Below are 26,472 nucleotides of genomic sequence, written 5' to 3'. Positions count from 1 at the left end.
CCCAAACTACTCGCACAGAAAACTCTTTCCACGTTTGACTCATTTAGGATCAAATGGTATTTTTAACACTTGCCAAAGCCCACAGCTATTGCGACAAGAAAGGTGGCAGGCAAGAATGAAGTTAGTTGTTTATTAGGGCAAGGTGGGTCTTTTCGCGCCTTTGGCTACATAAGTGTACCCAAGTGACAGGGACAAATGTATCCGAGTGACAGGGCGAGCTTCTTGCAGGCCAGTCTCCCTGTTTTGGTTCACTGCAAGGGAAGGTGGGGGGAACAGGACGCCTTTTAGCAGATCAGACTCTGGCTGTCACCTGTGAGGGGTGGTAGTGGGGGGTGGTTAACTTCACTTCGTAAAGATACTCATCCTCCTCTTAACTGAAGAAGTCTGAGGCCGCGAAGGCCGCCCACAGAGGCCGCGCCTTGTCCAAATCTGCTCAGGCCGCCTTTGTCCCCGCAGAGACTACCGAGAGGGAGGGGGGCGGGCGCGGAGGTCGTCACCAAAGTTTCCTGAAGTCTTTATACGGCGAAGAACTCTAGGTTTTGCGGGTAAGCAGGCTGCCTATCTAATCTGAATGGAGTGACAATTCCGTGGGCCTCCGGCCCCCGGCGGCCTCCGCGCGCCCTCTCCCGCCCCGGCCTCTCCCCCGGATCAGTCGCCGGGGGCCAACGCTCGCCTCCGCGCCACACTCCTGGGCCCCTGGGTCCCCTCCGCACCGTCCCAATCAGTCTCGAATTTCAACTCAAGACCCAGGCCAAACTTTCCCTTTGGGGCTGGTATATTCTCACACGCGGACGCCTTTCCCAGGGGAGGAGGAGCGATGGCGCTCCGGGCAGCTCCCGGGGGCCCTGCGAGGACCACCCGCCACCCGGTTTCCACGCAGCCCCTGCGCCCACCCTTGCCTCCCGACCCCAGACCTTGACCTCCCACGGCCGTGCTCAGGGAAGCCGCCGCGACTGATGCGCCCCGGGTGCTTTCGTTTTGCTTTCGCTCCCTTCTCTCCGCAGCTGGAACGACTGCGGAAGAACAAAATGGGGGTGGAAAACGCGTGTCCTGACAAAAGTGATGGGGACTACGCGGTTCGGTCCCAAGCTGGGCGGGGAGAGGGGGAGGCTCAGCTGAGGCCTGGGTACCCCTGTCCCTTGCATGGGCGAAAAGGGCCAGGAGGCCCTGGGTTGTTTTCTTCGTGTAAAGAAACGTGATTTGTAGATACTGAAGCAACCAAGTTGGCGCGGAAACGAATTCGCCTGCTTAGGAGGGCTGTGTCTTGCAGATACAGACGATCAGGCAGAGTAGAAAGGCCGGAAGAGGGGCGGCCGGAGCCTTTCACTAAATTGGAAGGAAAATAAGAAAAAAGGTTCGCGAGCCGGGATCCGGCTCCCACCCCAGGCTGAGTACCATCAGGTGTGAGGGGGGACCAACGCCCAGTCCCATTTGCTGCTCGTCCACTCAGCTCTGCTCTTGGGGAAAACCCAGCAACCACTGCACAGGCTCGCTTCACTTTATCTCGCCTCTCTCTTTATGGTAAGCAAAGCACATGTATCCTAAACTGATGAACTCATGGCCTAAGGTCTCCCCCTTTAAAAAAAAAAAAAAAAAAAGCCAAACCTGGAAAGGTTTACTCAAATAGAGGCAAACTTGTTGCTGCCCCGAGTGGCCCGTGCGAAAGCTCTCCTAGGTTTGCACGCGCCCAGCGCAGGGCCAGGAAACGCCGCTCCCGGGCAAGGGCCGGGGCAGAGTCCCGCCCTCCTCCCCCGGCGGCCTGCACTTGAGCCCGAACGAGGGTGAGTGCAAGGGAACAGTCTCTCCAAACTCCTTAGAAAATAACTCTTGCAGACTGTTTACCACACTGTCCAGCTGCCCGGAAAGGTCCGACGCGTTTCCTGCACTCGTCCCAGCTCAGTTCGAACTTTACTCCACCCGTGATCTGAAGGGCTAAATTATTTTTATTCCGACTCTGGAAAGTTAAACTAAGATCTAAATAAATCACTATGGTAAATGACCGGAAGCTGCGAAGGTAAATTACACTCAAACCAGCTACTTGCACTTGGGTGTGTGTGTGTGTGTGTGTGTGTGTTTTAAATAAGGCCTTCCTCTAGTATTGACCGCCCTCCTTGTTTACATCGAGCTCAGGAACAGAAGCTTTAGGCCAGCAAGGGAGCTCAGTTTCATTTCGGGGCGTATGGCGGGGCCTATCACTTCGTCATCAGGTTTGAGAAAAAAGTTCGAATGTTTTTTGTCACAGATTTAACTTCCAGTAACTCCTCAGAAACTCCAGTACCCCCACGGCGGTTCAGGTCTGCAAAACTCCTCGGTCCGCAGATGTCCGGGAGGCAGTAAGTGAGCTCGCGCGACGCCCGGCTGCACCTGCGGAGGAGGCAGGGCGTCTCCGCGCGTCTCGGAACGGCCGCACCGTACTTCCCGCGCTCCGCCCGCCAGCCTTCGGGCGGCCGCCAACCACCCCGGCGTCCCTTGTCCCCCCGCCCACAGTCGATCGTGCGGGGTGGGGGGGAGGGGGACTGGCATCCCCTCGTCTGGGGAAGCGGCCGCGCGAGGGCCCAGTCCGGCCCCCGGCTCGCAGCGAGGCCCGAACGCGCGCACACTCGGCGACCAGGGCGGTGGCGCTCCCGAGATCCCGCGGGGTGGGGGTGGGGGGGGGGGCGGTTTGAGGAGGGCGGAAGCGCGGATGGCTGGCGAGCACTCTCGAGAGTCGCGGGCCCCGGGTGACTAAGGTGCGGGTGCCCACGCTGTGCGCGACGCCTGGGCCACTGGCTGGAGCCCACGATCCGGGCGCACAGCTGAGCGAGGCGGCCGCCGCCACGGAGCCTGGCGGGCGGCGCGGAGCCCCGGGGAGCTGGTTTTCCCGGGCGGGCACGTGACGGGGTTGGCAGCGCTCTGGCCCGGGCAGGGAGGAGGGGGAGGCGGCGAGCGGGAGGCCGGGGGCGGGCGGGCGGCTGGCGCGCTGTGTACTTAGGTCGTGTGCTGGGGCTTTCCTCTCCCAGGAGCCGGCTGGAGGAGGGGAGGGGGGAGGGGCCACCGCTCCGCCTTCTCCTTTTCGCAATGTTGACGCAATCTATAAATAGTGGAACAAAAGGACCAACTTCCTCGGAGCTTTGCTGAAACTGCACAAAAAAATCGAGCTGGGGGGTTCCCTGGTCCCTGGCGATGGGGCGGGGACCGCGGCGCCCGGGGGAGGGGGCGGGCGCGGCCGCGCGGGCCCCGCCGAGGGGGGACACCTGGCTGAGGCATTGCCGCCGCCGCCGCCGCGCCTCTCCGCGCTAACCCAGGGCTCCAGTCCCTGCGCGGGCTCGAGAGCTCGCCCGGATCGGGGGGTCTTCCTCCGCCGTTGACAGGTCAGTCCGCACCGCCCCTTTCTACACTGGGTTTTCTCTTCCCTCCCCCAAGCCTCTACTTTTAGAAGGGAATAAAGGGGGGGGGGGGGAATAGAGCGAGGCGCAGCAGTGACAGCCACCCAATCTGGAAGCCCAGCAGTGCGCGGCAGGGCGGCCGAGGGGCTCTGGAGATGGTCAGCGCCTGGCCCCCCTCGTCGTACAGCCGGTGGCCGCGCCGTGGCCGGAGACGAAGCCAGGACTAGCTTGCACCGCCCAGGCGGCGAGGAGAGTGGAGGCGGGAGCGCCGCGGAGGCGCGGGCGAGCAAGCGAGCGAGCGGTTGACGGCGGGCTCCCCGCTGCAGCTCCCGCCTGGGGTACCAAGCCCCCAGGGGCGACGCGCCAGGACCAGAGGGCTGCTGAGCCCAGCTCGCCCCCTCGGAGCTCGGACCTAGCCTCCCCACCTCGTCCCGCGCAGCTACCGTGGGAGGGCTGAGCGGAGAAGCGCTGTCGCCGCACGCCACCGCACACCCCTGGCTCCGGTGCCCACGCGACCCGGCGCGCCGGCGATTGGTGGGGGGCGAGGTGAGGACAGAAGGCAACGCTTTCCTTCGGGGCGCCTGGACCCGAGCGCGAGCGCCCGCCGCGCCGCCGTGGCGGTTACACTGGGCGCGGGGGAGGGGGCGGAGCTGGCGCTGTTGACAGCCGCGCTGAAGCGGGGAGGGCGAGAGTTGGGGAGAAGCGGGTGGGGGAGGGAGCGCGCGCGCGCGCGCGGGATTCGGCTGGGAGCGGGGGGGGGGGGGGGTCACGTGATGGGCAGACGCCCCCGCTACAGGCTGACAGGGGTGACGTCACCATCCCCTGACTGCAGGGGGTGGCACTTCCGTTCCCTCCCCCCCCAGCCCCCAAAGCGGCGGCTTCAGCCATTTCGAAGTGTGGGAGTGGGCGGGCAGGAGACGGGCGGAGGGGGTTTTCGATGCCGCCCCAGCTCCTGGCTGCGTCCCCAGCTGCCCGGAGCCCCGGGCCCGGGCCCAGAGCGCTGGCCGAGGCCACCCTCCCCCGACGCACCCCATTGTGTGAGCGGGCGGGCGGCACCGCGCGGAGGCTGGTGCCGGCCCCCTGCGGCTCTCCGCTCCAGAGGGGGCGGGGACGGCCCCGGACGGTCAAGGCCAAGTCTCGGCCGCGTCCCGAAAGCGCTGGGCGCGCTCTTGAAGTCCGACTCTCAACTCCAGGCTGGGACATAGGCTGCCGTGCCCGCGTTAGCCGGGAGCCGGGTGGCTGGGGACGCCGGTCGGTGGCGCAAGCCTAGCGTCCAGCCTCGCGGGTGTGTGACAGGCGTTTGTCACCGTTTCGGAGGACTCGATTCCAGCAGTCGTTATAAAGCTATTTGGGGAAACTCCGGGTTTTGGTGACTCAGCGCGGTAAGCGCTATTTATAAGTTGGTGCGTTAGTAGCAGGGAAATATACTTCGCTCAGATCTATCCGCCCAAGGAGGGAAAAGAGCTCTGTTTCGAGGCAGCAATTAAGGCTTAACTTTTTCTGAACAAGTAAAAGGATTGAGTTAAAAGCCTGTGCTGTGAGAGAAAGCAGATCTCACAAGTACAGAGTATATCTCAAAAAGTAGGAGCGTCTTCCTGGGTAGATGGAGAATTTTAAGGACACATGACGATGTGTTAAACCTTTTTGGGGCGGTGATGTTGCGTGAACCAAGGAGAAACAATTCAGACAAATGACCCAGCAATCCTAATACATGGCAGAATATCAGAACTATGTTTATTAATTTCAGTATTTGTTAAAATACATAACACCATTTGGTGGCTGGGCATAAGATAAAGGAAAATGGGAGGATGTTGAAAATTCCCGTATGAAATTCTCTTAACAGGAAGGTGTCTCTTGTATTTATCATCAAAACTCTGGGGCAAATATAAATTACACGTTTGCTACCCAATCTCTCCCTCGTAAGAAAGCACTACCAAAGTGTATACTACAGCCTGGGATGATTCTTCAGTGTAAGTGCTGCACAATTTAGTAGTCACTGCTTGCTTTACAGGTTTTACTTCACGGTTTTATGTTCTTCCCACCTCCACCCCAGTTTGGAAATCCAAGAGGTAGACGCTAAGAGAAAGAGCAGTTGCTAGCCTGGCTTCAGGAAGGCAAGAATTCACACCCAGCTTGCTTAGCCTGAACAGCTTTCTGTAGGTAGCTGACCTGAGGTGCTTCTTAAAAGAAAGAACACGGTTTCTTGGAAGGGCAGAAGTTAGAACAGCCAAGGAAAGAGTTTTCCCAAGCTGAACAAGCAAAGTAGCAGGTCAAAGGCCTGTAGTGAACAACTACGGCCAAGTAAGAATAGGTGGGCTGTGAAAAGGGAGAGAAGGGAGGCTGGATGAAAGGCCAGGTCACATAGGACTTTGTAGTCCACGGTGGGGAGTTTGGAATGTAGCCTGAGACCTACAAGTTTTTAGCTTCTGGGGTACGCATACCCTTTTGAGAACCTAGAGAAAGCAATCTGGTCTCTCTCCAGAGTAAAAAGTACCTACAGAGTAAAAAAAACTCTACTACAATTCAGCATACAATCTCAAGTATTTACTCTGTGTGTAAATGATTATTGGGCCTCAGGATTTAAACGTACAGAAAAGGGAAAACTATAAAAGGATTTCGTTTTTTTAATGGAAGTGCATGGTCAGGTATGAAAAGAATACAGGTCCTTGAAAAGATTACACCAGTTGGGGTCCTAGAGACAGGAAGATGGAAAATAAAATAGCCTGTGATCTAAGAATCGACTTGGACCACTGCTGTACACCTAGTGGCAGTGGGGATAGGAGAGGGGTTCAAGAAAGCTAATTTGAAAGAGTTGGTGGGATGGGAAAGTGACTGATGGGCCAGATCAAGGGATCCCCATTCTGGTCTGGGCTGTGGACTGGGAGGAGAAATGGGTCTCTGGTTCAGGAGGAGGAACTGTGTTTTGCTTCCTTGAAAAGGAATGAAAAGCTGTGGCTGAAAATCCACTGAAAAGGCTGTGTACCCTTCCAGAGAAAAAGAAAGCACCTACCCAAAGATTTGAATTCAGAAGGGAGATGAGGGTAGGAGAGGATTAAATCTTTTTCCTCTCTTTTTTAAAAAACTATGGATAGCTAGAGAAGAAGAAAAGGAGAGATAGATGGAATCAAGCTTTGCTTTTGCCCTGTTCAACCACTAAAGTCTTCAAGGAAAGGGACGTTGGCTAGAATGAATTCTCATAAGGGTGGTATTTGTTCCTTATGGCCCTTCAAAAACCACACTTAATCACAATTAGCACCCAGAGTGCTTAAGATCTCAATCTGGCTAGGGAAACAACAAAAAGGGAAGGGAAAGGTTTCCCAGTTGTCACAGCTAACCTGAGCTAGAGATTTAATGGAAGCAGGGACTCAGATACAAAACAAACCACCCCCAGAACTAATGGTTTAAAAACAACACTTGCTCATGAATATGCAGTATGGGTAGGGCTCTGCAAGACAGCTTGTTTCTAGTCCACAGGGAGTCAGCTGGGGCAGCTCATAGGCTAAAGGCTTGCATCATCTGAAGGCGTGTTCACTTCCCCATCTAGCAATCCCTGCTCACGGATGGCTAGGATCTTATATAGGGCTTTCAGCCAGAACACTTGCACGTGGCCACTCCTTGTGATCTGGGCTTCCTCACAGCATGGCTCTGGGTTCCAAGGGTCCCAAGACTGAGAGCCAAGTGAAGCTGTAGAACCCAATCCTACAAGTCCTGTCCATCACATCCTGTTCATCTGAGGCGTATCACTTAAGCCATACAGATTCTAGAAGGAGAATCAGACTCTGCCTTTTACTGGGAAGAGCGTCAAAGAATTTGTGTTTAAAATCACCACCCATTTTAACTTCAGATAAACAGATTTAAACAATACGTTGTATATGAAAACTGTTTAAACATAACAAATCAAATAAATATCCTTTTTTGATATTAGAATGGAATATAAAAACCTGAGTATTTCATCATTACAGCAAAGCTAACTGAGCCAGTCCAAGTGGGCAATGTCATAATCTTCCTCCCTTTTTCTCCTTCATGACCATTCCCTCCCCTCCAGGTCAGGCCTCCATATACAGACTCCTGTCTCTCCAAAGCTAGGTAGGACACTCCCAGTGGCTGCACTTTTCAAAGAGATGATCAGGTCCTAAAAGTTTTTCCACTGCCTCCTTAAACTGTCCCTGACTTTGGACATTACTAGATCATTGGCAAGACTATCAGTGACTTCTCCAAGTTTAAAAGACAAAGGCTATGGAGATTATTCTATTAAGTAATTTTATAATAAATTCATGTTATATAATTAAGACAGAATGACAGTTCTTAAAAAGGGTTATATGTTTTTAGATATCAGGATTTTTTTTACTTGGGCTTATTGAATCATAAAACTCAGTGTAATTCTAAAGTGATGGTTGAGATTTTGGGTATAAGAATCTGCATGTTTCCTTTAAGTGATATAAAACTTGATTATTACCATACAAGATTTGAATAGCTCTTCTTTCACTTTTACAATGTCTACTGCCTGAACTGCATGACATACTATTATTCAGTTGGTAAAGGAGCTTAAGAGTTCTCTAAGGAACTGAAAATACCTTTCTCTGTTCAGTCAAGATAAAATAGTCTTTTCTTATAACCTGGTATCTTTTTAAATTCTCCCAAAGCTGATATTATTACAGTTTATATACCTTTGATGTTCTCATAGAAAACTTCCTTTATGACTTAGAGAAGGAATAGTGCTTAGGCTGTTTTAATAATTCATACTCTCCTAAAGGCTGTGCTCTATATACATTTTGGTAATTTTGCATAATTATAGTTCTGTTGGGTCAAAATCACACTGTGAATTCATGATGTACAGGTTTTAAAATAAGCACATTTAGGTAATGAGCAAATGTACATTTATGATTGCTTTGTGTTATATTTCATAATTTTGAAGTAGCAAGCTCTTTTAGAAAATAAAATGAATCAATATCTTTGTTTTTAAACTTCCTTATACAGCAATGATAAAAAAAAAATTGACAGTGTTCACATTAAACTAACAGACTTTGTTATCAGGCCCCAAACTGTTGCTAATTCTCAGTGACTTCATAGCTACCATGGAGGCAGCCCAAAGGAGCTTAAGTAAACACTTTAAAATTACGTAATGCAGTTCCAAAGGAGGAACAACCCCAGCCAAACTGTGCCATATAGTTTTACAGATGCAATTTTGCTGTATGCCAGAATGCTTATTAACCTATCTATAGAATGACTTCATAGCAAAGATAACAAGTAAGGAAGTTGGGAGTGAGACAGTCTGTTTCTAGGCCTCTTGAATGAAGGCAGGGTTGTGGAAATTATTTCAAAGTAGTTATCCAGTGAATGTTTTTCTTAACCTTATAGACTAAGTATTTCGAAGCATTCTGAAAAGTTCTATAGTAAAAACAGCACCTTAAGCAATAAATTCAATATAATTTCCATAAATACGATGTTGCTGGTTGATAGTAATAATGCTCTACCACTACATTAAGAATTGAAGACTACATGTGTCTCTTCCCTCTTGGACCTCCCTCCACCCCACCCCTACCTCCAATCCCAGCCATCTAGGTCATCACGGAGCACTGTTTTGTGGTCAGAATAAGGCCTGTACAATTTTTCCTTTCTGGTAGTGTGCTGAACTTCCTTTGTGCCCAAGAAATAATTGACTGCATATATATTTAATGGAAATGTAAAAAGAAGCAGTATTCTCCATTTCTATAATGGAAAATCAATTTATATATCTATTAAGCTTCTTAAATGATCATAAAACTTTCCTGTTTCTAAAAAAAAGAAAATTAAAAATAATCTTACTTTTTATTAAGTAAAATAATTTGGATCCTTTTTTATGTTACTTTTTCCTCACCTTTCTATGTGTTCAAAATATAATTTATCTTAAATGCTGCCAAAGCCAATAACAAAATATATTTTCTTCAATATCTTGGCAAGGCTCTGTAAATAACTGTAAGTCCCTAAAATGGTAAAGTTATTAATATGAATGTATGAACAAAATGCAACTTTATCTAAGACAGAAAGAGTCTTTCCATCAGATTGGCAGAGACTGAAAATAAGTGCTAATAACTAAGAGTTACTAAGAATGTAATTTACACACCCATCTATTACTATATTACCTTTCTGGAGTCAAAAATGTCCAATCTTTGACACAGTAGTTTCACTTACAGGAACCAATTCTGAGAAAAAAAAATCAGATATGAAATTAAAGATTTATATATGTTTATGACAGTATCTATAGATAGGAGACCATTTGAATATTCAATAGTAAAGGAGTGATAAAATAAACCAAGGTACATCAATCTAATGGAATTTTTGTAACCACTAAAAATACTGAATACCACAGACAAATGCTAATGTTTAATTTAATGTACAGATAAATCTTTTAGGTTATAAAACTATCCTCAAGGGCTGGGGGAAAATATACCAAAGTATATTATGTAATTATGGTAATTTTTACCTTTTTTTTTGCATTTTCTAAAATGAGCATGTATTTTAACCATCAGAAAAAATCATTAAAAGATTTCTTCCCAAATATATAAATCAAATGACACATTTACATTCTTATAACACTAAGATATATAATAGAGTTATACAATAGTTACTTTTTACATCTTTTTATTTTGCATATTTATAACAACATCTGCCAGTGAATGATCTCTGTTTATAAAACTAAATCAGATAAGATATAAGCAAATACAGAGTATTATGTGAAGGGTATAACTTGAGGAGTAATGTTTGGTGGAAAAGTTGATTTGGGGAGAACTTCAAAATCCATCTGGAAAGCCATAATGGCTGGACCAATTTTATATCATAACTTTTATAACAATATTTTTTATTTTCAATTGTGGTAAAAAAAAATACAGTTAAAAAAACACGTAACGTAAAATTTACCATCTTAACAATTTTAAGATGTACAGTTCAGTAGTATTAAGTATATGTGCAGTGTTGTATATAATAGTATTTTAAGGATAGTGTTTCTGTTGGTTTCATGAAAACAATACATGTTCATTTATAAATAATTTAAAAAATATAGAAAGTTACAGGATGATTTTTAAATCTCTTCAGACCCCAGATTTTACCATCAGTATTAAGTGATCATCATGGCAGGCATATTTCTATGCACTTATACAAATAAGATAATCTTATTTAAGATGAGAATGTGTACACTTTTTAAATTTTTTAAATATTAAATTTAAAATTATTTGAATATGGTAATACTATGATAAGCTGAAGGAATTGCTGAACTTTCAGAACATATGTTTCTTTGCAACAAGAGATCTTATTTCCTAAAAATATCCAGTTTAAAAAATTAAGAGTTTGTAGATTTTTTTAATCTGTATGTTTCCAATTTCGAAACACAAGTTGACTGCTGTGAAAAAATGTATTTTTTTTGTCATTATTTTAAGTGAAGGTTTTAATGTTTCTGTTTTGTAACCTTAACTTCCTTTGGTCATTTGGTCATGACCTCTATTTTAAAATACAGTGGTCACAATACACCTCAATTCTTAATTCCTACTTACTAATTTTGATTCCTCACTTATCTGCTCTTCATTAAGTAGTTTTGTTCTTGTTTTCCTACCAGGGATTCATGGATGCTGTGATTGCCTTTCTCGGTCAATTTCTGAGTGACACTTAACGTAGATATCATAGTTTGGGGCTGGCTTTGCCTTAAAACTGCAAACATTCTTGCTTTGAATATTGCTTAGAGGAAGTCTAAGGCCATAGCATGGTTTCCTCCCTCTTATATGTTACTTAGTTTTCAGCCTAGAGGTCTGAAGTTCTTCCTTCATTCTTCATTGTTAATAGCTTAACCAGTATATACCTTGATACTGAATGTTTATGTCCCTTTTTCTTTGAATATTTTATTCTGCATATTCAGTTCTTTCATAATTTTGTGGAAATTCTTTTCTGTTAATCTTTAAGTAGTTTTTCTGATTCATTTGTTGCATTATGTACTCAGGGAGTGGAATCCAGCTATATTGTGCTGTCTTTGTCTCAGCTGCATATGATCTTCTTTGCAATTACTTTGGTCCACTTTTCTTCTGCATCTTCACTGCAATTCACTATTAAATTCATTTGACGACTGGAATGTATTGAGTGCCAGCATCAGTGGTAAATGAGATCACATCCCTTCCTTAGTATGAAGCAAAGAAGCTTTTACTTGAAAACAGGGAAGGGAGAAATAAATATAACAAAGTCAGGTAATGATAATAATAAGAAACCCAGGTAAGGAAAGGGAGAGTTGTGGGCAGGAATCATGCATTTTAGATAATGCAGTGAGAGCAGGTCTCTCTGAGATGACAGTTGAGAATAAACATGAATGAAGCCAGGCAGTGAGCTAGGCAATGATCTGGGCAATGCAGAGGCAGAGACGAGCAAGTGCAAAGGCCCCATGGTGGAAACGTAGTGTGTTCAAGACAAAATGATAAGAGCCAGATGAGAAATCAGAAACTGGTGAGAGATGAGATCAGAGAATCAGACAGGCCAGGTCACAAAAGGGGCTGGAGGCCTGACGCTAAATTTTGTTCTGTGACAAGGAGAGGGGGACCATATGTGCTTTAGAGCAGGGGTTCCCAACCTCTGGGATCTAATGCCTGAGGTGGAGTTGATATAATAATAATAGAAATAAAGTACACAGTAAATGTAATGAGCTTGAATCATCCCCAAATCGCCCCTCACCTCTGGTCTGTGGAAAAATCCTCTTCCACAAAACTGGTCCCTGATGCCAAAAAGGTTGGGGACCACTGCTTTAGAGGAGGCACTCTGGCTTTTGCGAAGTATTTCAACAACAGTAAATTGAGCATAAAAAATTGATCAAGTGTTGTCTAATGGAAAAAGGAAAGGGGGAGCACTAAGATAAGAGAGTAATAACTTCAGGAAGTCATCTAGTCCTGAATTAACCGAGGAAGACCTGAAGTTACTAGAACCCAGCTTCCCAATTGGCGCTAGGGTAAAGAACCCACCTGTCAACACAAGAGACGTTAGAGATGTGGATTCGATCCCTCGGTCAGGAAGAGCCCCTGGAGAAGGACATGGCAACTCAATCCAGTATTCTTGCCTGGAGAATCCCCATGGACAGAGGAGGGGGAACAGTCCATGGGGTCGCACAGAGTCAGCCACGACTAAAGCAACTTAGCGCGAGCACAAATGCACAGGAACCAGGAGCGGGGACTCAGAGCTGGAACCCTGGCCTGGGGTAGGAGGTGTTGCCCACTTGCTGTCAGCTCTGAGAGGGTATGCTGAGGCTGCTTCCAGGAGAGTGGAAGATCGTTGAAATTTGGGGCTAACTGCTGCTGTCAGGGTGAAGGTCTACAGTGGGCAATGCTGGCAGGTATGGAAAGTCGAGGAGGAGGAGGAGCAAGTTCTTTTTCTGTCTTCTTTCTTTTAGCCTTTTATCTAATGCCTCTTACAGACTGTAGCAAGAATTCAGCTGAAAAAAGTAAAAATGTAACTTGCAGAGTCCCAGCCACAGCAGCACAAAGCGGAATAGGGAAGAGTTTATTGCTAGAAGTTAACAGTCTAATAACTGGGACAAAGAGGAATTCAGGATGACCTCTAGGTTTCTGTCTAGAGCAACTGGATGAAAATAATGCCATTTATTGACATGGGGAAAACTCAGGGAGAAGTAAATTGAGAGGGAGAAGAAAATCGGTATGTTTGGGTTTGTTATTGCCAATTTACTATTTAAATACAAACAAATGCAAGATTTATCATTTTTCCCAAGTCTATTTCCTTTAGCCAGACTAGACTACTCAGATCTCTTATTTGTTAATCTTTGCATTCCTTTGCTTTTGTTTTTTAATTTCTTCAGTTTTTGATTGGAGGATAATTGCTTTACAATGTTATGTTGGTTTCTGCTGTGTAACAACAGGAATCAGCTGTAATTATACATGTATCCCCTCCCTGAGCCTCCCTCTCACCCCCGCCTCCATACCCTCTACCCCCACGCACCCCTGTCGTCAGAGAGCACCAAGCTGATACTTCCCACAAGCTACCTATTTTACACACGGTAGTGTATATATGTCAAGGCTACTCTCTCAATTCATCCCACCCTCTCCTTCCCCACCCCGTGTCCACAAGCCCGTTCTCTACCTCTAACATGTCTGTTTTGAATGAATTAATTTTGAGGTCCTTACTAGATATATGAGTGGAGTTCATGGGAAGGGAGTTGGATATGAGTTTGGAGCTCAACAAAGGTATTAAGAATAGAATACAAATTTCAGGAGTCCTGAAAACACAGATAGACAACATTTTAAAACCAGAAAAACTGAATAAGATGACTCAGGGAGGGGCAGGGAACGAATATTGATAGAGAAGAAAAAAAGTGGGATGAGGAATATGCATGCCTGGGAGTCCCAAACATTTGGGAAGAAGAAAATGATCTGGCAAGAAGGTAATTGGTGATCTCAACAAGAACAGTTTAGGTGGAGCTGTGGACATAATAATCTAATTGGAATGGATTGAAGAGATGATATACAGTGAGGAAGTGGAAACTGCAAGTACAGACAACCTTTAAAAGTCTACTATAAACATAGCAGAAGAAATGGGCTCCTATTCACCATGAAAGCAGAGGGGGATATGAGATCTAGGGTGATAGTATTTTTAGAAGGGGAAGTAGTATAGTATGTTTGGAAGTGGTGGTGGTTTAGACACTAAATCGTGTCTGACTCCTGTGACTCTGGGACCCGCCAGACTCCTCTGTCCATGGGATTTCCCAGGCAGGAATACTGGAGTACGTTGCCATTTCCTTCTCCAGGGCATCTTCCTGACAAGGATCGAACCTGTGAGTCCTGCATTGCAGGTGGATTCTCTACCGCGGAGCCACCAGGGAAGTACTGTGGAATAATCCAATAAAGAGAGAGAAACTGCGGACGCAGGAGATGGTGGGGATAATCACGGAACACAATCCTTGACTATGTAAGAACGGGTGGGCTTCAGGACACTAGTGGAGGGGCTTGCCTTAGTTAAGAGCAGGGCTCGCTAACCCTTTACAAAAGGAGAGAGAGTTTATATGAGTACAGATGAAGGCAGGTTGACAGTGTGGGAAAGATGAGTTTCTCTTGTGAGAGCTTCTATTTATCAATAAAATCAGAGTGTGAAGTGAGGAGCAGGGAAATGTGGGAGGTGTAGGAGAGAGGAGATGAGGCATCATCATCTTGATGAACTGACTAGGGGATGTGCTGCAGCTGCCAGTCTGGTTTTGGTGATTCTGATTTCCAACCATGCTTATTTCATTTCTTGCAGTTCCAAATTTATTTATTTTGAAATGATAGTATTACTTCGGCCTTCACTGGCTTAGATAGCAGACATTTTCTTTTTCTTGCTGCTTCTGGTAATGCTTTTAAAGGAGTTTTTATTGTTCTTTTGCACAAACTGTTTTGTCAAGTACTTGGGGAGGAGTATTTTGTGATCTGCCTTCACTCCCCCATCTTTATCTGCAAGTCTATAATGTTTTTAAGTAGACTGCACTTCATGTTTTTTCAGTTCACCCTATATATAGGTATGTCACATAAGATATCATAGTAATATTACATATTGTCTTATTATAACAGCCACTGTTTACTGAATGCCTGTGTGCCGTGTACCATACTGGGCATTTACATACATGATTTCTAAACCATAACAACCCTACGAGGTAGGTATTGTCGCCAGTTATTTCCACAAGAAACCTTTTTTACTGGTGGTGTCAGATCACAGAATCTTACTTGAAACTCATAGCTAGCCAATATAAACAAAGTAAGAACCAATTTTTCTCCCTTTGTGTCTGTAAAAAATTAGCACTTACGAGGCTGTTCTTTTTGAAGTACAAAATAATACTTTGCAAAAGTGCACCAGACAAACTAAGGGAGATTTTATGGACAGCTTTTTGACACCAGACTGTATCATTAATCTCTTGGTGGGAGAGTTGCTAACTGACAGATTCAAGGAGCTTGATAAATTAATTGAGGTGTCCCTTCTCTAACCATATCATCAAACATACTGAGAGCCTGCTATGTTGAAATAACTAGTAAATGATACTAAACCACTATAATTTTACAAGTTATAGGATATGTATCCGTGTTTGTTTTGGAAACTCCATTATTTGGATTTAAGTAATATCAAACTTTTCTTCTGGCAACAATATTTATACTCATGTGATGATACTGAAAACATATCACTGGGACATAAACACATATCTATGCCAAGTAATAGGTTTCTTTTTCTGATTATAATAGTAGTACAAGTAAAGAAAAATTTGAAATTATATTTAAAGAAAAATATTTTTTATTTTAGGGAAATATAGATAACATAACCAATAATTCCTTTATTTAAAGGTAACTGACTTACAGTTGACATATTTCCATGAAGTTTTTTAAGCATATGAAGTTTAAACTGTTTTCCTCAGTCACTGACTTTTCTCATAACAATTTATCAGAAATGCTTCCTCAAGTCATTTAAAACTCTTTAAAAACATTTTCAATGGCTGCATAAAAATCCTTGTGTGGAGCAGGGTTTCCTTAGGTAGTCACTTACACTATTTTCCTTACTTATAAATAATGTTGCTGTGAACTTTTTATGCATAAGTACATTTTAGCATTTCAGATTATATCCTAAATTAGGATCAATTCTTAGAAATAGACTACAGGGCCAACATTTTTAGGCTTCTTCATCTGTAAAAATTTTGCTGTTAAAAAAAAAAAAACTCTTAATTCTCTACATACATGTATATTGAAAATAAGCCTGAGTGAAAAATGTATGAGGCCTACCTTTTAAAACTGAGATTAATATTTAAATTTAGGCTCAGTGTTTTTGTTTTGCTTTGTTTTTAATATTTTACCTTTAAGGAAAAATCCACTCTTCAAAATTATTTACTTCTTTTCATCAGATTTAAAATTCACACGTAATTTGAGATAGGAGTTTAAATGTTTACTTCTTTCAGCCTAATGCTTCTATTTTTCACGGTATTAGCATTTCTTTTTTCCTAATTTCCAAACATGCTCTCTCAACAGTGCTGCCTCCAGACTCATCAGTTTAATCTCACATGTACACCACTAATTCATGGTATAAGTGTACACATGCATCTGAGGATAAAAACCTAAATAAAATTACAGATCATGGTCATTCTCAAATATAGCAAATTTGGCACAAGAGTTTAAGAGTACCAAAATTAATATTATAAAACAGTTCAAAGGTACTAGACTGAAATGCAGAGCTATGAATGGGGCACATTCACCCAATTCTAAAATTAACTTACAGTGGTGAAGGAATCACAAAATTTGGAAAAATCTCCAGAAGAAATCAAAGTAAATAAGGAGTACTGCTTTTTAGTACTACCATTTATTAATTCACTCAACTAATTAAAGATGTTCAATACATACTGAACATCTTTTATATGTCAAACACTTGCTAGGAGGGAGCAAAAAGATACAGGCCTGCCTTCCTGGAAGATATATCCTAGTGGAAGAGACAGGCAAAAGCAAATGAATAAGTAAAGGTCATAAATTGTAATCTAGTCGCTTCTATTACCCAGTATTATTCCTGTGAGACAAAGAAGTGATCTGAGTTCTACCCCCCAAAATTTTTAAAGCGGTACTAAGAAAAAAATTGAAGATTTAAAATTATTAAGAAATGGATCTCTACAGATATTTTATGACTCTTATTTATGACTCATCTTATTTAAAATATTTGTTATTTTATGACTCATTCCCTTGTACCCTGCACATTCCCTTGCCAAAAGTATCTAGTCTGACCCTACCTCAGTTGTAGTATTACAGTAGAAGGTGTGTGTATGTGTTCACTCAGTTGTGTCTGACTCTGTGTGACCCCAGGGACTGTAGCCTGCAAGGTTCCTCTGTCCATGGAATTTTCTAGGCAAGAATACTAGAGTGGGCTGCCATTTCCTTCTCCAGGGGAATCTTCCCAACTCAGGGATCAAACCCACGTCTCCTGCATTGGCAGGTGGATTCTTTACCACTGAGCCACCTTTAAAATATGCCAAATTTGGGGAGCAAGGAAACCCAGGTTTTAGCAAGTAGCAATGCTGATACTGAGATCTTTGGTAAGATGTTTAATTTTCTGGTGTCAGTTTCCTTTGCAAAATGATGAATTTTGACTAAATGATGGGTAAAATCCCTTTGGGCTTTAAAATTCATTGTCTATGCATCTGTCTTAAAACCTTTCTTCCGTTATGCTCCTATTTATACTGGGGGTGAGGAGGAAATGGCATGAGGAATACAGAGGTTGGAAAGAATAAGATTGATTCCTGCTTGATAGCAATAAAGAATCTATAGTTTACAATGATCATTTCCCCATGTTATTTAATTTTTTGAAAACATGTTTTTAACATCTGCATGGCATTCCAACATATGGATATACCAAAATTTATTTATGTATGCCTTCATTTTAAAAATTGTTTTCCTAATTTCTGTAATTATCTAAAGATATTTAAAATCCATACTTTACTGGTACTCAAAAGACTATGGCAGGTTCTCACTCTGTCTTGTTCCTTTTGCAGAAAAAAAAAGTTACTGTGATTCCTTCTCATCTGCTCCAGCCTTTACATGGCTTTCTCTTAACATAAAAACTCCACTTTAGATAACGCTCTACAGCCTGTCCTTTCTCCTTTCTAAAACAGCATCACCCCTGAGTGAAGGCCGTATTTCTGCAGCTCTCCCAAAGCAAAAGAATGTGAAGTAAAGCCAATTCTGTGCCTGCATCAAGTCTGGATAATGTATATTTTTAGTTTTAACCAAAGCTGAGATCCATGAGATTAAAATTCCTACCAGCAGACAAATAGGTAAAGATTCATTTTTGTAAGCTATAACAAAAATGTGATTTAGCACTAAGTCACATATGACTTAGTTAACTCTGGCAAAAGTCAACTGTGACTTGGGTGATTTTGCCGTGACCCTGAACTTGTTAAAGTATTGTTATTATGTTGAAACATTAGAACGTAAGTATACAATTAGGAGAAGTAAAACTTAAATTTTTAACTGCTAAATTCAGCAAACTGCACAATCTGCTATTTAGGGTTGGTGGGGTTTTTTTTTTTTTTTGGTAATATGGTATATATTATTTCAATAAATGTCAAATTCTGCATTGCTTTGATACTTCACCCACAGAGTAAAGGAATCAGGGAGGTGACAAAGTGCTTTATAATTACTCTAAAAAATATCCTGAGTTAAAAATCTTTCCAGTTTAATAGTTTTTGTTTGGGAGAAGAGTAAAACCTCTGTTGTACCTCTTGGATTGTGAATTGCCACAAGTTAAACATCTTTTTTATAACTTCAAGTTACTTTTAAGCACCTGTATAGTATCAATTTGGAATCTGAAAGAATACTCACATTAACAATAATTTCTACCAATAGCTATGGACATTGTAGTTACAGATAGTAGAATTTTAGTGAAGGGATCTTTGGGGTCGTATAACCCAGCTCTCATCTTACAGATAAGGAAAATGAAGCCCAGAAAATTTTTTATAATTCATAACAGTAAACTTGGCGAGCAGAGGGGAAGAAGGCTCTTAACACACTCTTTTGGCCTAATGCATGCCAGAGGGTGACAGGTTATAAGAAGAGTCTGTAGTTAGCTACAGTTGAACCTGTAAGTAAGACCTGCTTTGGTTCCTAAATACACATTTTCCCCTTAAGATTCTTACTGAATGATCCATTCCACCTTAATTTATTACCACAAACACAAAAGGGAAGTGTCTTCACACAAATTAATGCACCTACAAAATAAAACCCAGGAGAGCAGCTGGAGGTAGACTGGCAGAGCTACAGTGTTGCACAATGTCTGGGGAGGACGTCTATACATGTCCATATGTATACATACTGTAGCCTCTTAATTGTGCTTCAGGAAATGGCACTGACATACACTATGGGTATAAATGTTGCCCGCAGGAGTTGTACATCACACATGGACACTGCAAATATAAGTTTTGTATACTGAATTAATTAAGGAAGGCTAATTGCCAAAACAGATCAACACCAAAATATATCACGGCTCAAGGACGTTTCTTGCTAAAACAAACAAGCACTGCAGTAGATGGTTTTCAAGGTCTTTCTGTACCGCCACCTTCAGAACCAAAGTTCCAAGATCACCCGAAGGGTCTTTTCTCTTTCAGCCTTTTCAGTTGGAAAGTGAGTTTTTTAGGGGAGAGGCTTCCCAGGTGACACCAGAGGTAAAGAATCTGCCTGCTAGTGCAGAAGATAACAGGAGACATGGGTTCAATCCCTGGGTCGGGAAGATCCCCTGGAGTAGGAGGTGGCAACCCACTCTAGTATTCTTCCCTGGAAAATTCCATGGACAAGGAGCCTGGAAGGCTACAGTACACAGGGTCGTAAAGAGTTGGACCCTGACTAAGTGCACATGCACGCGCGCATGCACACACACACACACACATGCACGCACACACACACACACTCCAAGTAGCACATGTTAACTTCCATTCTCATTCTGACTGTGACTTGGTCATATGTCCATAGCTAACTGCAAGGGAGGCTGGAAATAGACTTATGTGTATGGCCCAGAAGTGAGAGCATGGATTTTGATACCGAGTTAACATCACTGCCCACTTGGGTGCTCACTCTCTCCACATATATACATACACATACAAATTCTAAAGTCATCACCAAAATTAAATTAACTCATATAATTATGCTTCAAATAGAATAAGTTAGTAATGGAAGAAAAGGCCTTTTACTTAATAATTAGATTCATCTCTACCCTTTCCCTCCTTCAGTTCAGTTCAGTCACTCAGTCCTGTCCAACTGTTGGTGACACCATAGACTGAAGCAGGTCAGGCCTCCCTGTCCATCACCAACACCAGTTCCAGGAGTTGTCAATGGACAACTCATGTCCATTGAGTCGGTGATGCCATCCAACCATCTCATCCTCTATCATCCCCTTCTCCTCCGGCCTTCAATCTTCCCTAGCATCAGGGTCTGTTCAAATAAGTTGGTTCTTTTCATCAGGTGGCCAATGTATTGGAGTTTCCAGTTCAGCATCAGTCCTTCCAAAGAATATTCAGGATTGATTTCCTTTAGGATGGACTGGTTGGATCTCCTTGCAGTCCAAGGGACTCTCAAGAGTCTTCTCCAACACCACAGTTCAAAAGCATCAATTTTTCGGCACTCAGCTTTCTTTATAGTCCATCTCTCACATCCACACATGACTACTGGAAAAACCATAGCCTTGACTAGATGGACCTTTATCAGCAAAGTAATGTCTTTGCTTTTTAATATGTTATCTGGGTTGGTCATAACTTCCAAGGAGCAAGCATCTTTTAATTTCATGGCTGCAGTCACCATCTGCAGTGATTTGGGAGCCCAAAAAAATAAAGTCAGCCACTGTTTCCCCATCTGTTTGCCATGAAGTGATGGGACCAGATGCCATGATCTTAGTTTTCTGAATATTGAGTATTAAGCCAACTTTTTCACTTTCCTCAAGAGGCTCTTTAGTTCTTCTTCACTTTCTGCCGTAAGGGTGGCGTCATCTGCATATCTGAGGTTGATAATTCTCCTGGCAGTCTTGATTCCAGCTTGTGCTTCATCCAGCCCAGCGTTTCTCATGATGTACTCTGCATATAAGTTAAAAAAGCAGGGTGACAATATACAACCTTGATGTACTCCTTTTCCTATTTGGAACCAGTCTGTTGTTCCATGTCCAGTTCTAACTGTTGCTTCCTGACCTGCATACACATTTCTCAAGAGGCAGGTCCCTCCTTCAGGCAGAACTAATTGTTAATTAATGCATAACAACAGTCAACTGAAATCTCAAAATGAGGGAAAAAAGCAAATGTTTGCAAGAATTACCTTTTTTATACATCTATATGTATAAAGACATATATGTATGAGATATAGATATAGATTAGAAGGAGGTTGGCTTGGTTTCGTTTTCCAATCACCTACTCAAATTCAGGACTAAGACTTACAACTGGGCTGTTTGTTTTAAAGGCACAAGGCCATCAAGTTCCCTTTTAATTACAAACGATGTCTGAAGAATATTCAGCTCTTTACACAACACAGATAGTAATTCTATAAATAGTAAATTTAGTGTTTTGTTTTTTTTTTTTTAGTAAGTTGCCATTTTAATCCTCAAAACTGTTCCCAATTACTTAGTTTTTCAGAGAAGTACTGCCTGGCTGCACTTCTGAAATCATAAACAGGAAGTATGATATATAAATGTCAGTAAAACTAAAATTCAATCCTATGGTTTGATGTTTTTCTTCCTCTTATATTACCACATTCATGTCTGATTTTATGTGTATTGTACTTAGACCAATTACATGAAGGCAAACAGTAATTCATTACCTGATCGGGTTTCTTTGGCAACCTAACAGTTTTGGAGGGCATGGAAAAAATACATGGAATAACCTAATTGTTGTTCATTTGCATGGAGGAGGGAATGGAAATGACCGAGAAGCTACTGTTGATTTTGCATTGTTAGAGACTGCTTTCATGCATAGGTTGCACAACTTTATTGTTGCCAGAAGACAGTGTAGATGGAGAAAGAGGCCAGAGAGTGAATGACTCTTTAAATACTTGAAAACCCATTACAGAAAGCATTTTTACAGTTTGCACCATCTTATTCTGATCTTCAGTAACTCCTTGAATGTGTTTCCCTACATTAATTCTGTTGTGAGACAACTAAGGAGTTGTTTAAGTAGTGCAAAAATTCAGGATATTATCTCTGACTTCCCTATGAAGAAACTATGGTTCTTTCTATAGTTAATATTTTCTATGTAACACTACTTCAGTGTTTCTGCTACCAGGACTTTTCTATGGAAATTCCAAGAAAAAGATTAAAATTGACCAGTCCAGTTCATGTATTACCTTAAATATTTCTGGAGAAATGTTACCAACATATAAATGCTGCTATAAGTCTAAAATGTTTTTCTTTAGGAAACTGTTCCTGACTTTGTTCTTAAACCAAACACTGAAGGAATGAATTTACTCAAAGTCACACAATATATGAGGGAGAAAAAAAAAACAAACAGAACCTATGTATCTAAACTCCCTTTCAAGGCAGATCACACAGACCCAGAGAATATGTTTCAGAAGGAGGTAGCCCGCCTATCTATTTGAGGGTCTACCTTTCTGCAGCGCATGAGCCACTGTTCAACTGCACATATGGTGTTTAACACTTTAGGCATTATCTTCTAGTTGAAAATACAACATACAGAGAATAGACACAGGAATATGTGAAAAGTAACATAATAAGAATACACTAATCAAGTACAAGCTACAAATAATTGCTATGGGGATGTGGAAAATGAAGTAACTTAAAACTAGATGGATAATGGACAGAAGTTTAGTGGAATCAGAAAATTTTACATAGATGTTTTGAAAGTGCTGATGGGTTTGGATTCCCAGAGAGAAAAAATAACCATTCATTTATTCATCAAATACCATATTTACTAAGTGCTTCTTATATGTTATATGTTAGGCACTGTTCAAGGCACTAGAGATGCAACACTATACAAAACTGCTACAGAGCAGGACCAGGCAGGTCATCTCACAGACACGATGAGAATAGAGAACACAAATATGAGAGGAGAGAGAAATTAAATACTAGGTCTGAAATACTAAAGTAAAAAATACTAAAGTAAAAAAAAGTGTTAGTCACTTAGTCATGTCCGACTCTTTGCAACTCCATGGATTATGGCTGGCCAGGCTCCTCTGTCCATGAAATTTTCCAGGTAAGAATACTAGAATGGGTTGCCATGCCCTTCTCCAGGGGTTCTCCCCAACCCAGGGATCAAACTCAGGTCTCTGGCATTGCAGGCAGATTCTTTACCATCTGAGCCACCTATGTGCTTAAAGAAAGTGAAGTTGTCAGTCATGTCTGACTCTTTGCGACCTCACGGACTGTAGCCTACCAGGCTCCTCTGTCCATGAAATTTTCCAGGCAAGAGTACTAGAGTGGGTTGCCATTTTCTTCTCCAGGGGGTCTTCCCGACCCAGGGATCGAACCCGGGTCTCCCGCCTTGCTGGTACACACTTTACCATCTGAGCCACCTGGGAAGCCCAAGTATTTATGTGCTTAAATACTAGGATGTTTCTAAATGGGAAAAAGATGTTTGGTGTGCCTTGAACTCCTCTTGTCATTGTGGTCAGAACAAACTGCTTTCCCTTCTCAGTTGGTCAGCTCTCTTAGCCTCTTAGATATAACTTTATTATGACCAAACTAACACAAGTCAAATAAATACTACATGCATGAAGATTCCCAGCTGAAGTGTGCAGAGAGCAAAAAGGGAAAGAATGGCTAGTGGGAAGTTCAATTTTATGGCTCCTTTTATCTTTCCAGTGGTTACTATCATATATTATCCATCTCTTGCCAGAAACATCTCCCACTTGGTATTTGTCTGAGTTGTGATTCAATTCCTGAAGGTTCTGCTCTCCTTTCAGGTAGAATTGCTGAAAGGAGACTCCATGTAAATTCCTTTTTGCTACTGATACTTAATCAGGTTTTCTTTATTCATCCAGCAATACTTCTCTACAGACTGTTTGATGGAAAGTATTCTGTGTTTTGTGTAAGCTAGTGGGGAAGAGGATAAGATGGGATGGGGGGCTAGGGAGACTACCAAGAGGCTGCAATATAAATGACAAGAGCTTGGATTAAATGGGCAATTTTCAAAATTTAAAGGAACGTATTAAGTACCAATGTAGAGAAGTACTAGAACTAACAAGTTCAGCAACTGTTTACCTGTGGGAAGTAAAGAAAGACAGACATAACCTAAGACTGCAAGTTTGAAGGTTCCAAAATTTGTGTTGTCACCAACAACAGCCAAGAAATCTGGAAAAAATAGCTTGAAGGAAAAAAGTGAAACTAATATCCTGTCTAAGCAGGATATCACTAGAAGACAGAGGATTCAAGCTTACTTGATAACCTACTGGGCCTGTTGATGTACATGTGAAAGTCATTTTTATATAGAAAACAGATTGAAACCCTATGGGCTAAAAAGGGAATGCAATAAACAACATCAAATGACTGTGTATGATGAGGTAGCACTTTCAAAAGAAGTAATCTGGCTTTGGAACTCTTTCCTTCAGGTAAATGATGCTCTTTACTAAACATTCTCTCCCTTTTAGCAGACCCCTTAGTGAGTGAGAATAATAAACTTAATGAATAAAATTAAAAGACTTTGTTTCCCTGGATTATCTGTAGATAGTAAGTAGGCAGAGCTAGGATTAAGTCCAGATCTGTTTGATTCCAATGCTACTTTTCTTAACTAATAATCTACTTTGCCTCTAAAAGTTACCTAAAAACAAAACATAACAAATAAATAAAAATTGTTTGGCTATCCTAGATCTTTTGCATTTCTATATGAATTAATTTTAGAATCAGCTTAACTTTTTTTTAACCCTACTAGAATTTTGATTTGAATTGTATTGAACCTTTAGATCAATTTGGGGAGAACAGACATATTAATATAAACCCATGAGTCAGGTAAATCTCTCCAGTTACTTAACTCATCTTTAATTCTTCTTAGCACTATTTGCTCTTTTCAGTTTTCAGGACTGTTGTGCCTTTTTTCAGATTTATTCATAAGGACTTCTTATTTTTTATGCTACTGTAAATGCTCTATATTTTTTACATTTCCATTTTCAATTGTTTGGTGCTAGAATGTGGAAATATAAATGATGATTATATATTGATTTTATATCCCACTGTCTTGCTAAACTCAAGTTATCCTACCTAGTAGCTCTTCATCAGTTCCACCAAGTGGAAGAGATGCATGACTTATTGTTGTTTAGTTGCTCAGTCCGACTCTTTGTGACCCCATGGACTGTAGCCTGTTAGGCTCATCTCTCCATGGGATTTCCCAGGCAAGAATACTGGAGTGGGTTGCCATTCCCTTCTCCAGATCTTCCCAACTCAAGGATCAAACCAGCATCTCCTGAATTGCAGGCAGATTCTTTACCACTGAGCCACCTGGGAATCCTCCTAGATGGATGATTATATCAGTTTTATTTCCTCTTTTCCAATCTGAAATTTTTTTTTTCTTTGCTGATTGTACTGGTCAGAACTTCCAATACTGAATAGAAGTGGTAAGAGCAGAAGTCCTTATATTGTTCCTGATCTCAGGGAGAAAGCATGCCATCTTTCATCAGTAGATACAAGGTTATTTTAGGTTTTGTGTAGATACCTTTTCTGACTGAAGAAATATCCTTGCATTCCAAGTTTGCTGAGTTTTTTTTAAATCAGGAATGAATACTGGGTTTTGTCACACGTTTTTTCCTGCATCTATTAAGATGATCATTTTTTCTTTTTTAGTTTAAAATGGTGAATTATACTCATTGATTTTTGAATGTTAAAACCAATCTTACATTCTTGAGATAAACCCAATAATAATACTATCCTTCTTATATATGGTTGGATTTTATTTGATAAAGTTATGTTTAGGATTTTTACATTTATGTTTATGAGGAAGACTGGCCCGAGTTTTCTTGTTATGTCTTTGTAGTGTTTGGGTATCAGGGTAATGCTGGCCTCCAAGAACAAGTGTGGAAGTATTCTCTCCTCTTCACTTTTCCGTAAGAGTTTATATGTAACTGGTATTATTTTTCTTTTTCTAAATGTTTTGGAAGGATTTGTCAGTGAAGCCCTATGGACCAGACGTTTTCTTTGTAGGAATATATACATATATAATGTATTTATTTATTTGGCTGCGTCAGGCTCAGTAGTTTTGGTGTGGGCTTAGCTGCTCTGAGGCATGTGGGATCTTACTTCCCCAATGAGGGACTGGACCTCTGTCCCCTGCATTGCAAGGTAGATTCTTAACCACTGGACCATCAGGGAAGTTCCTGTAGGAGTATTTTAAACTAATAATTCAACAGAAAAATGATGATTCAGGTTATCTATTTCTTCTGTTGTATCTATTTCTTCTTGAGTAAGCTTGGTAATTTATATCTTTCAAGGACTTTGGCCATTTCATCTAAATTGCTATTGTTGTTTGCCTAAAGTTGTTCATAATATCCCCTTATCATCCTTTAAGTACCTGTGGAATTTGTTATGATGTCACCTTTCTTATTTCTGATTACCAATCTTCCTGATACATGTCTTATCTCCCCGCCCCACCCCCCCCACCTCCCCCACCCCCCCCACCAGTCTAGCT

The 26,472-nt window shown here is 42.3% G+C and overlaps 2 long non-coding RNA genes across 5 annotated transcripts in view; both read right to left on the bottom strand.

Annotated features, from left to right (window-relative positions):
• LOC139036289 (uncharacterized) overlaps positions 1-26,472 on the bottom strand; it is a 61,723-nt gene that overhangs the window by 16,634 nt on the left and 18,617 nt on the right. For 3 of the 4 annotated variants that reach the window (XR_011489004.1, XR_011489003.1, XR_011489002.1), the window contains exon 5: positions 20,500-20,931. This is a non-coding gene — a long non-coding RNA (uncharacterized lncRNA). Of the gene's footprint in view, positions 1-9,487; positions 9,548-20,499; positions 20,932-26,472 lie in introns of those variants that run through there. The other variant, XR_011489005.1, reaches the window with a different exon arrangement.
• LOC139036214 (uncharacterized) lies at positions 261-1,658 on the bottom strand. The gene is made up of 2 exons (XR_011488917.1): positions 921-1,658; positions 261-310 (listed from the first exon to the last, which is right to left on the bottom strand). It is a non-coding gene; the product is annotated as an uncharacterized lncRNA (long non-coding RNA).

This window comes from Odocoileus virginianus, chromosome 8 (assembly GCF_023699985.2).
Source record: "Odocoileus virginianus isolate 20LAN1187 ecotype Illinois chromosome 8, Ovbor_1.2, whole genome shotgun sequence".
In the NCBI taxonomy this organism is placed as follows: domain Eukaryota; kingdom Metazoa; phylum Chordata; class Mammalia; order Artiodactyla; family Cervidae; genus Odocoileus; species Odocoileus virginianus.
This window is presented reverse-complemented; position numbering and strand designations above follow the sequence as displayed.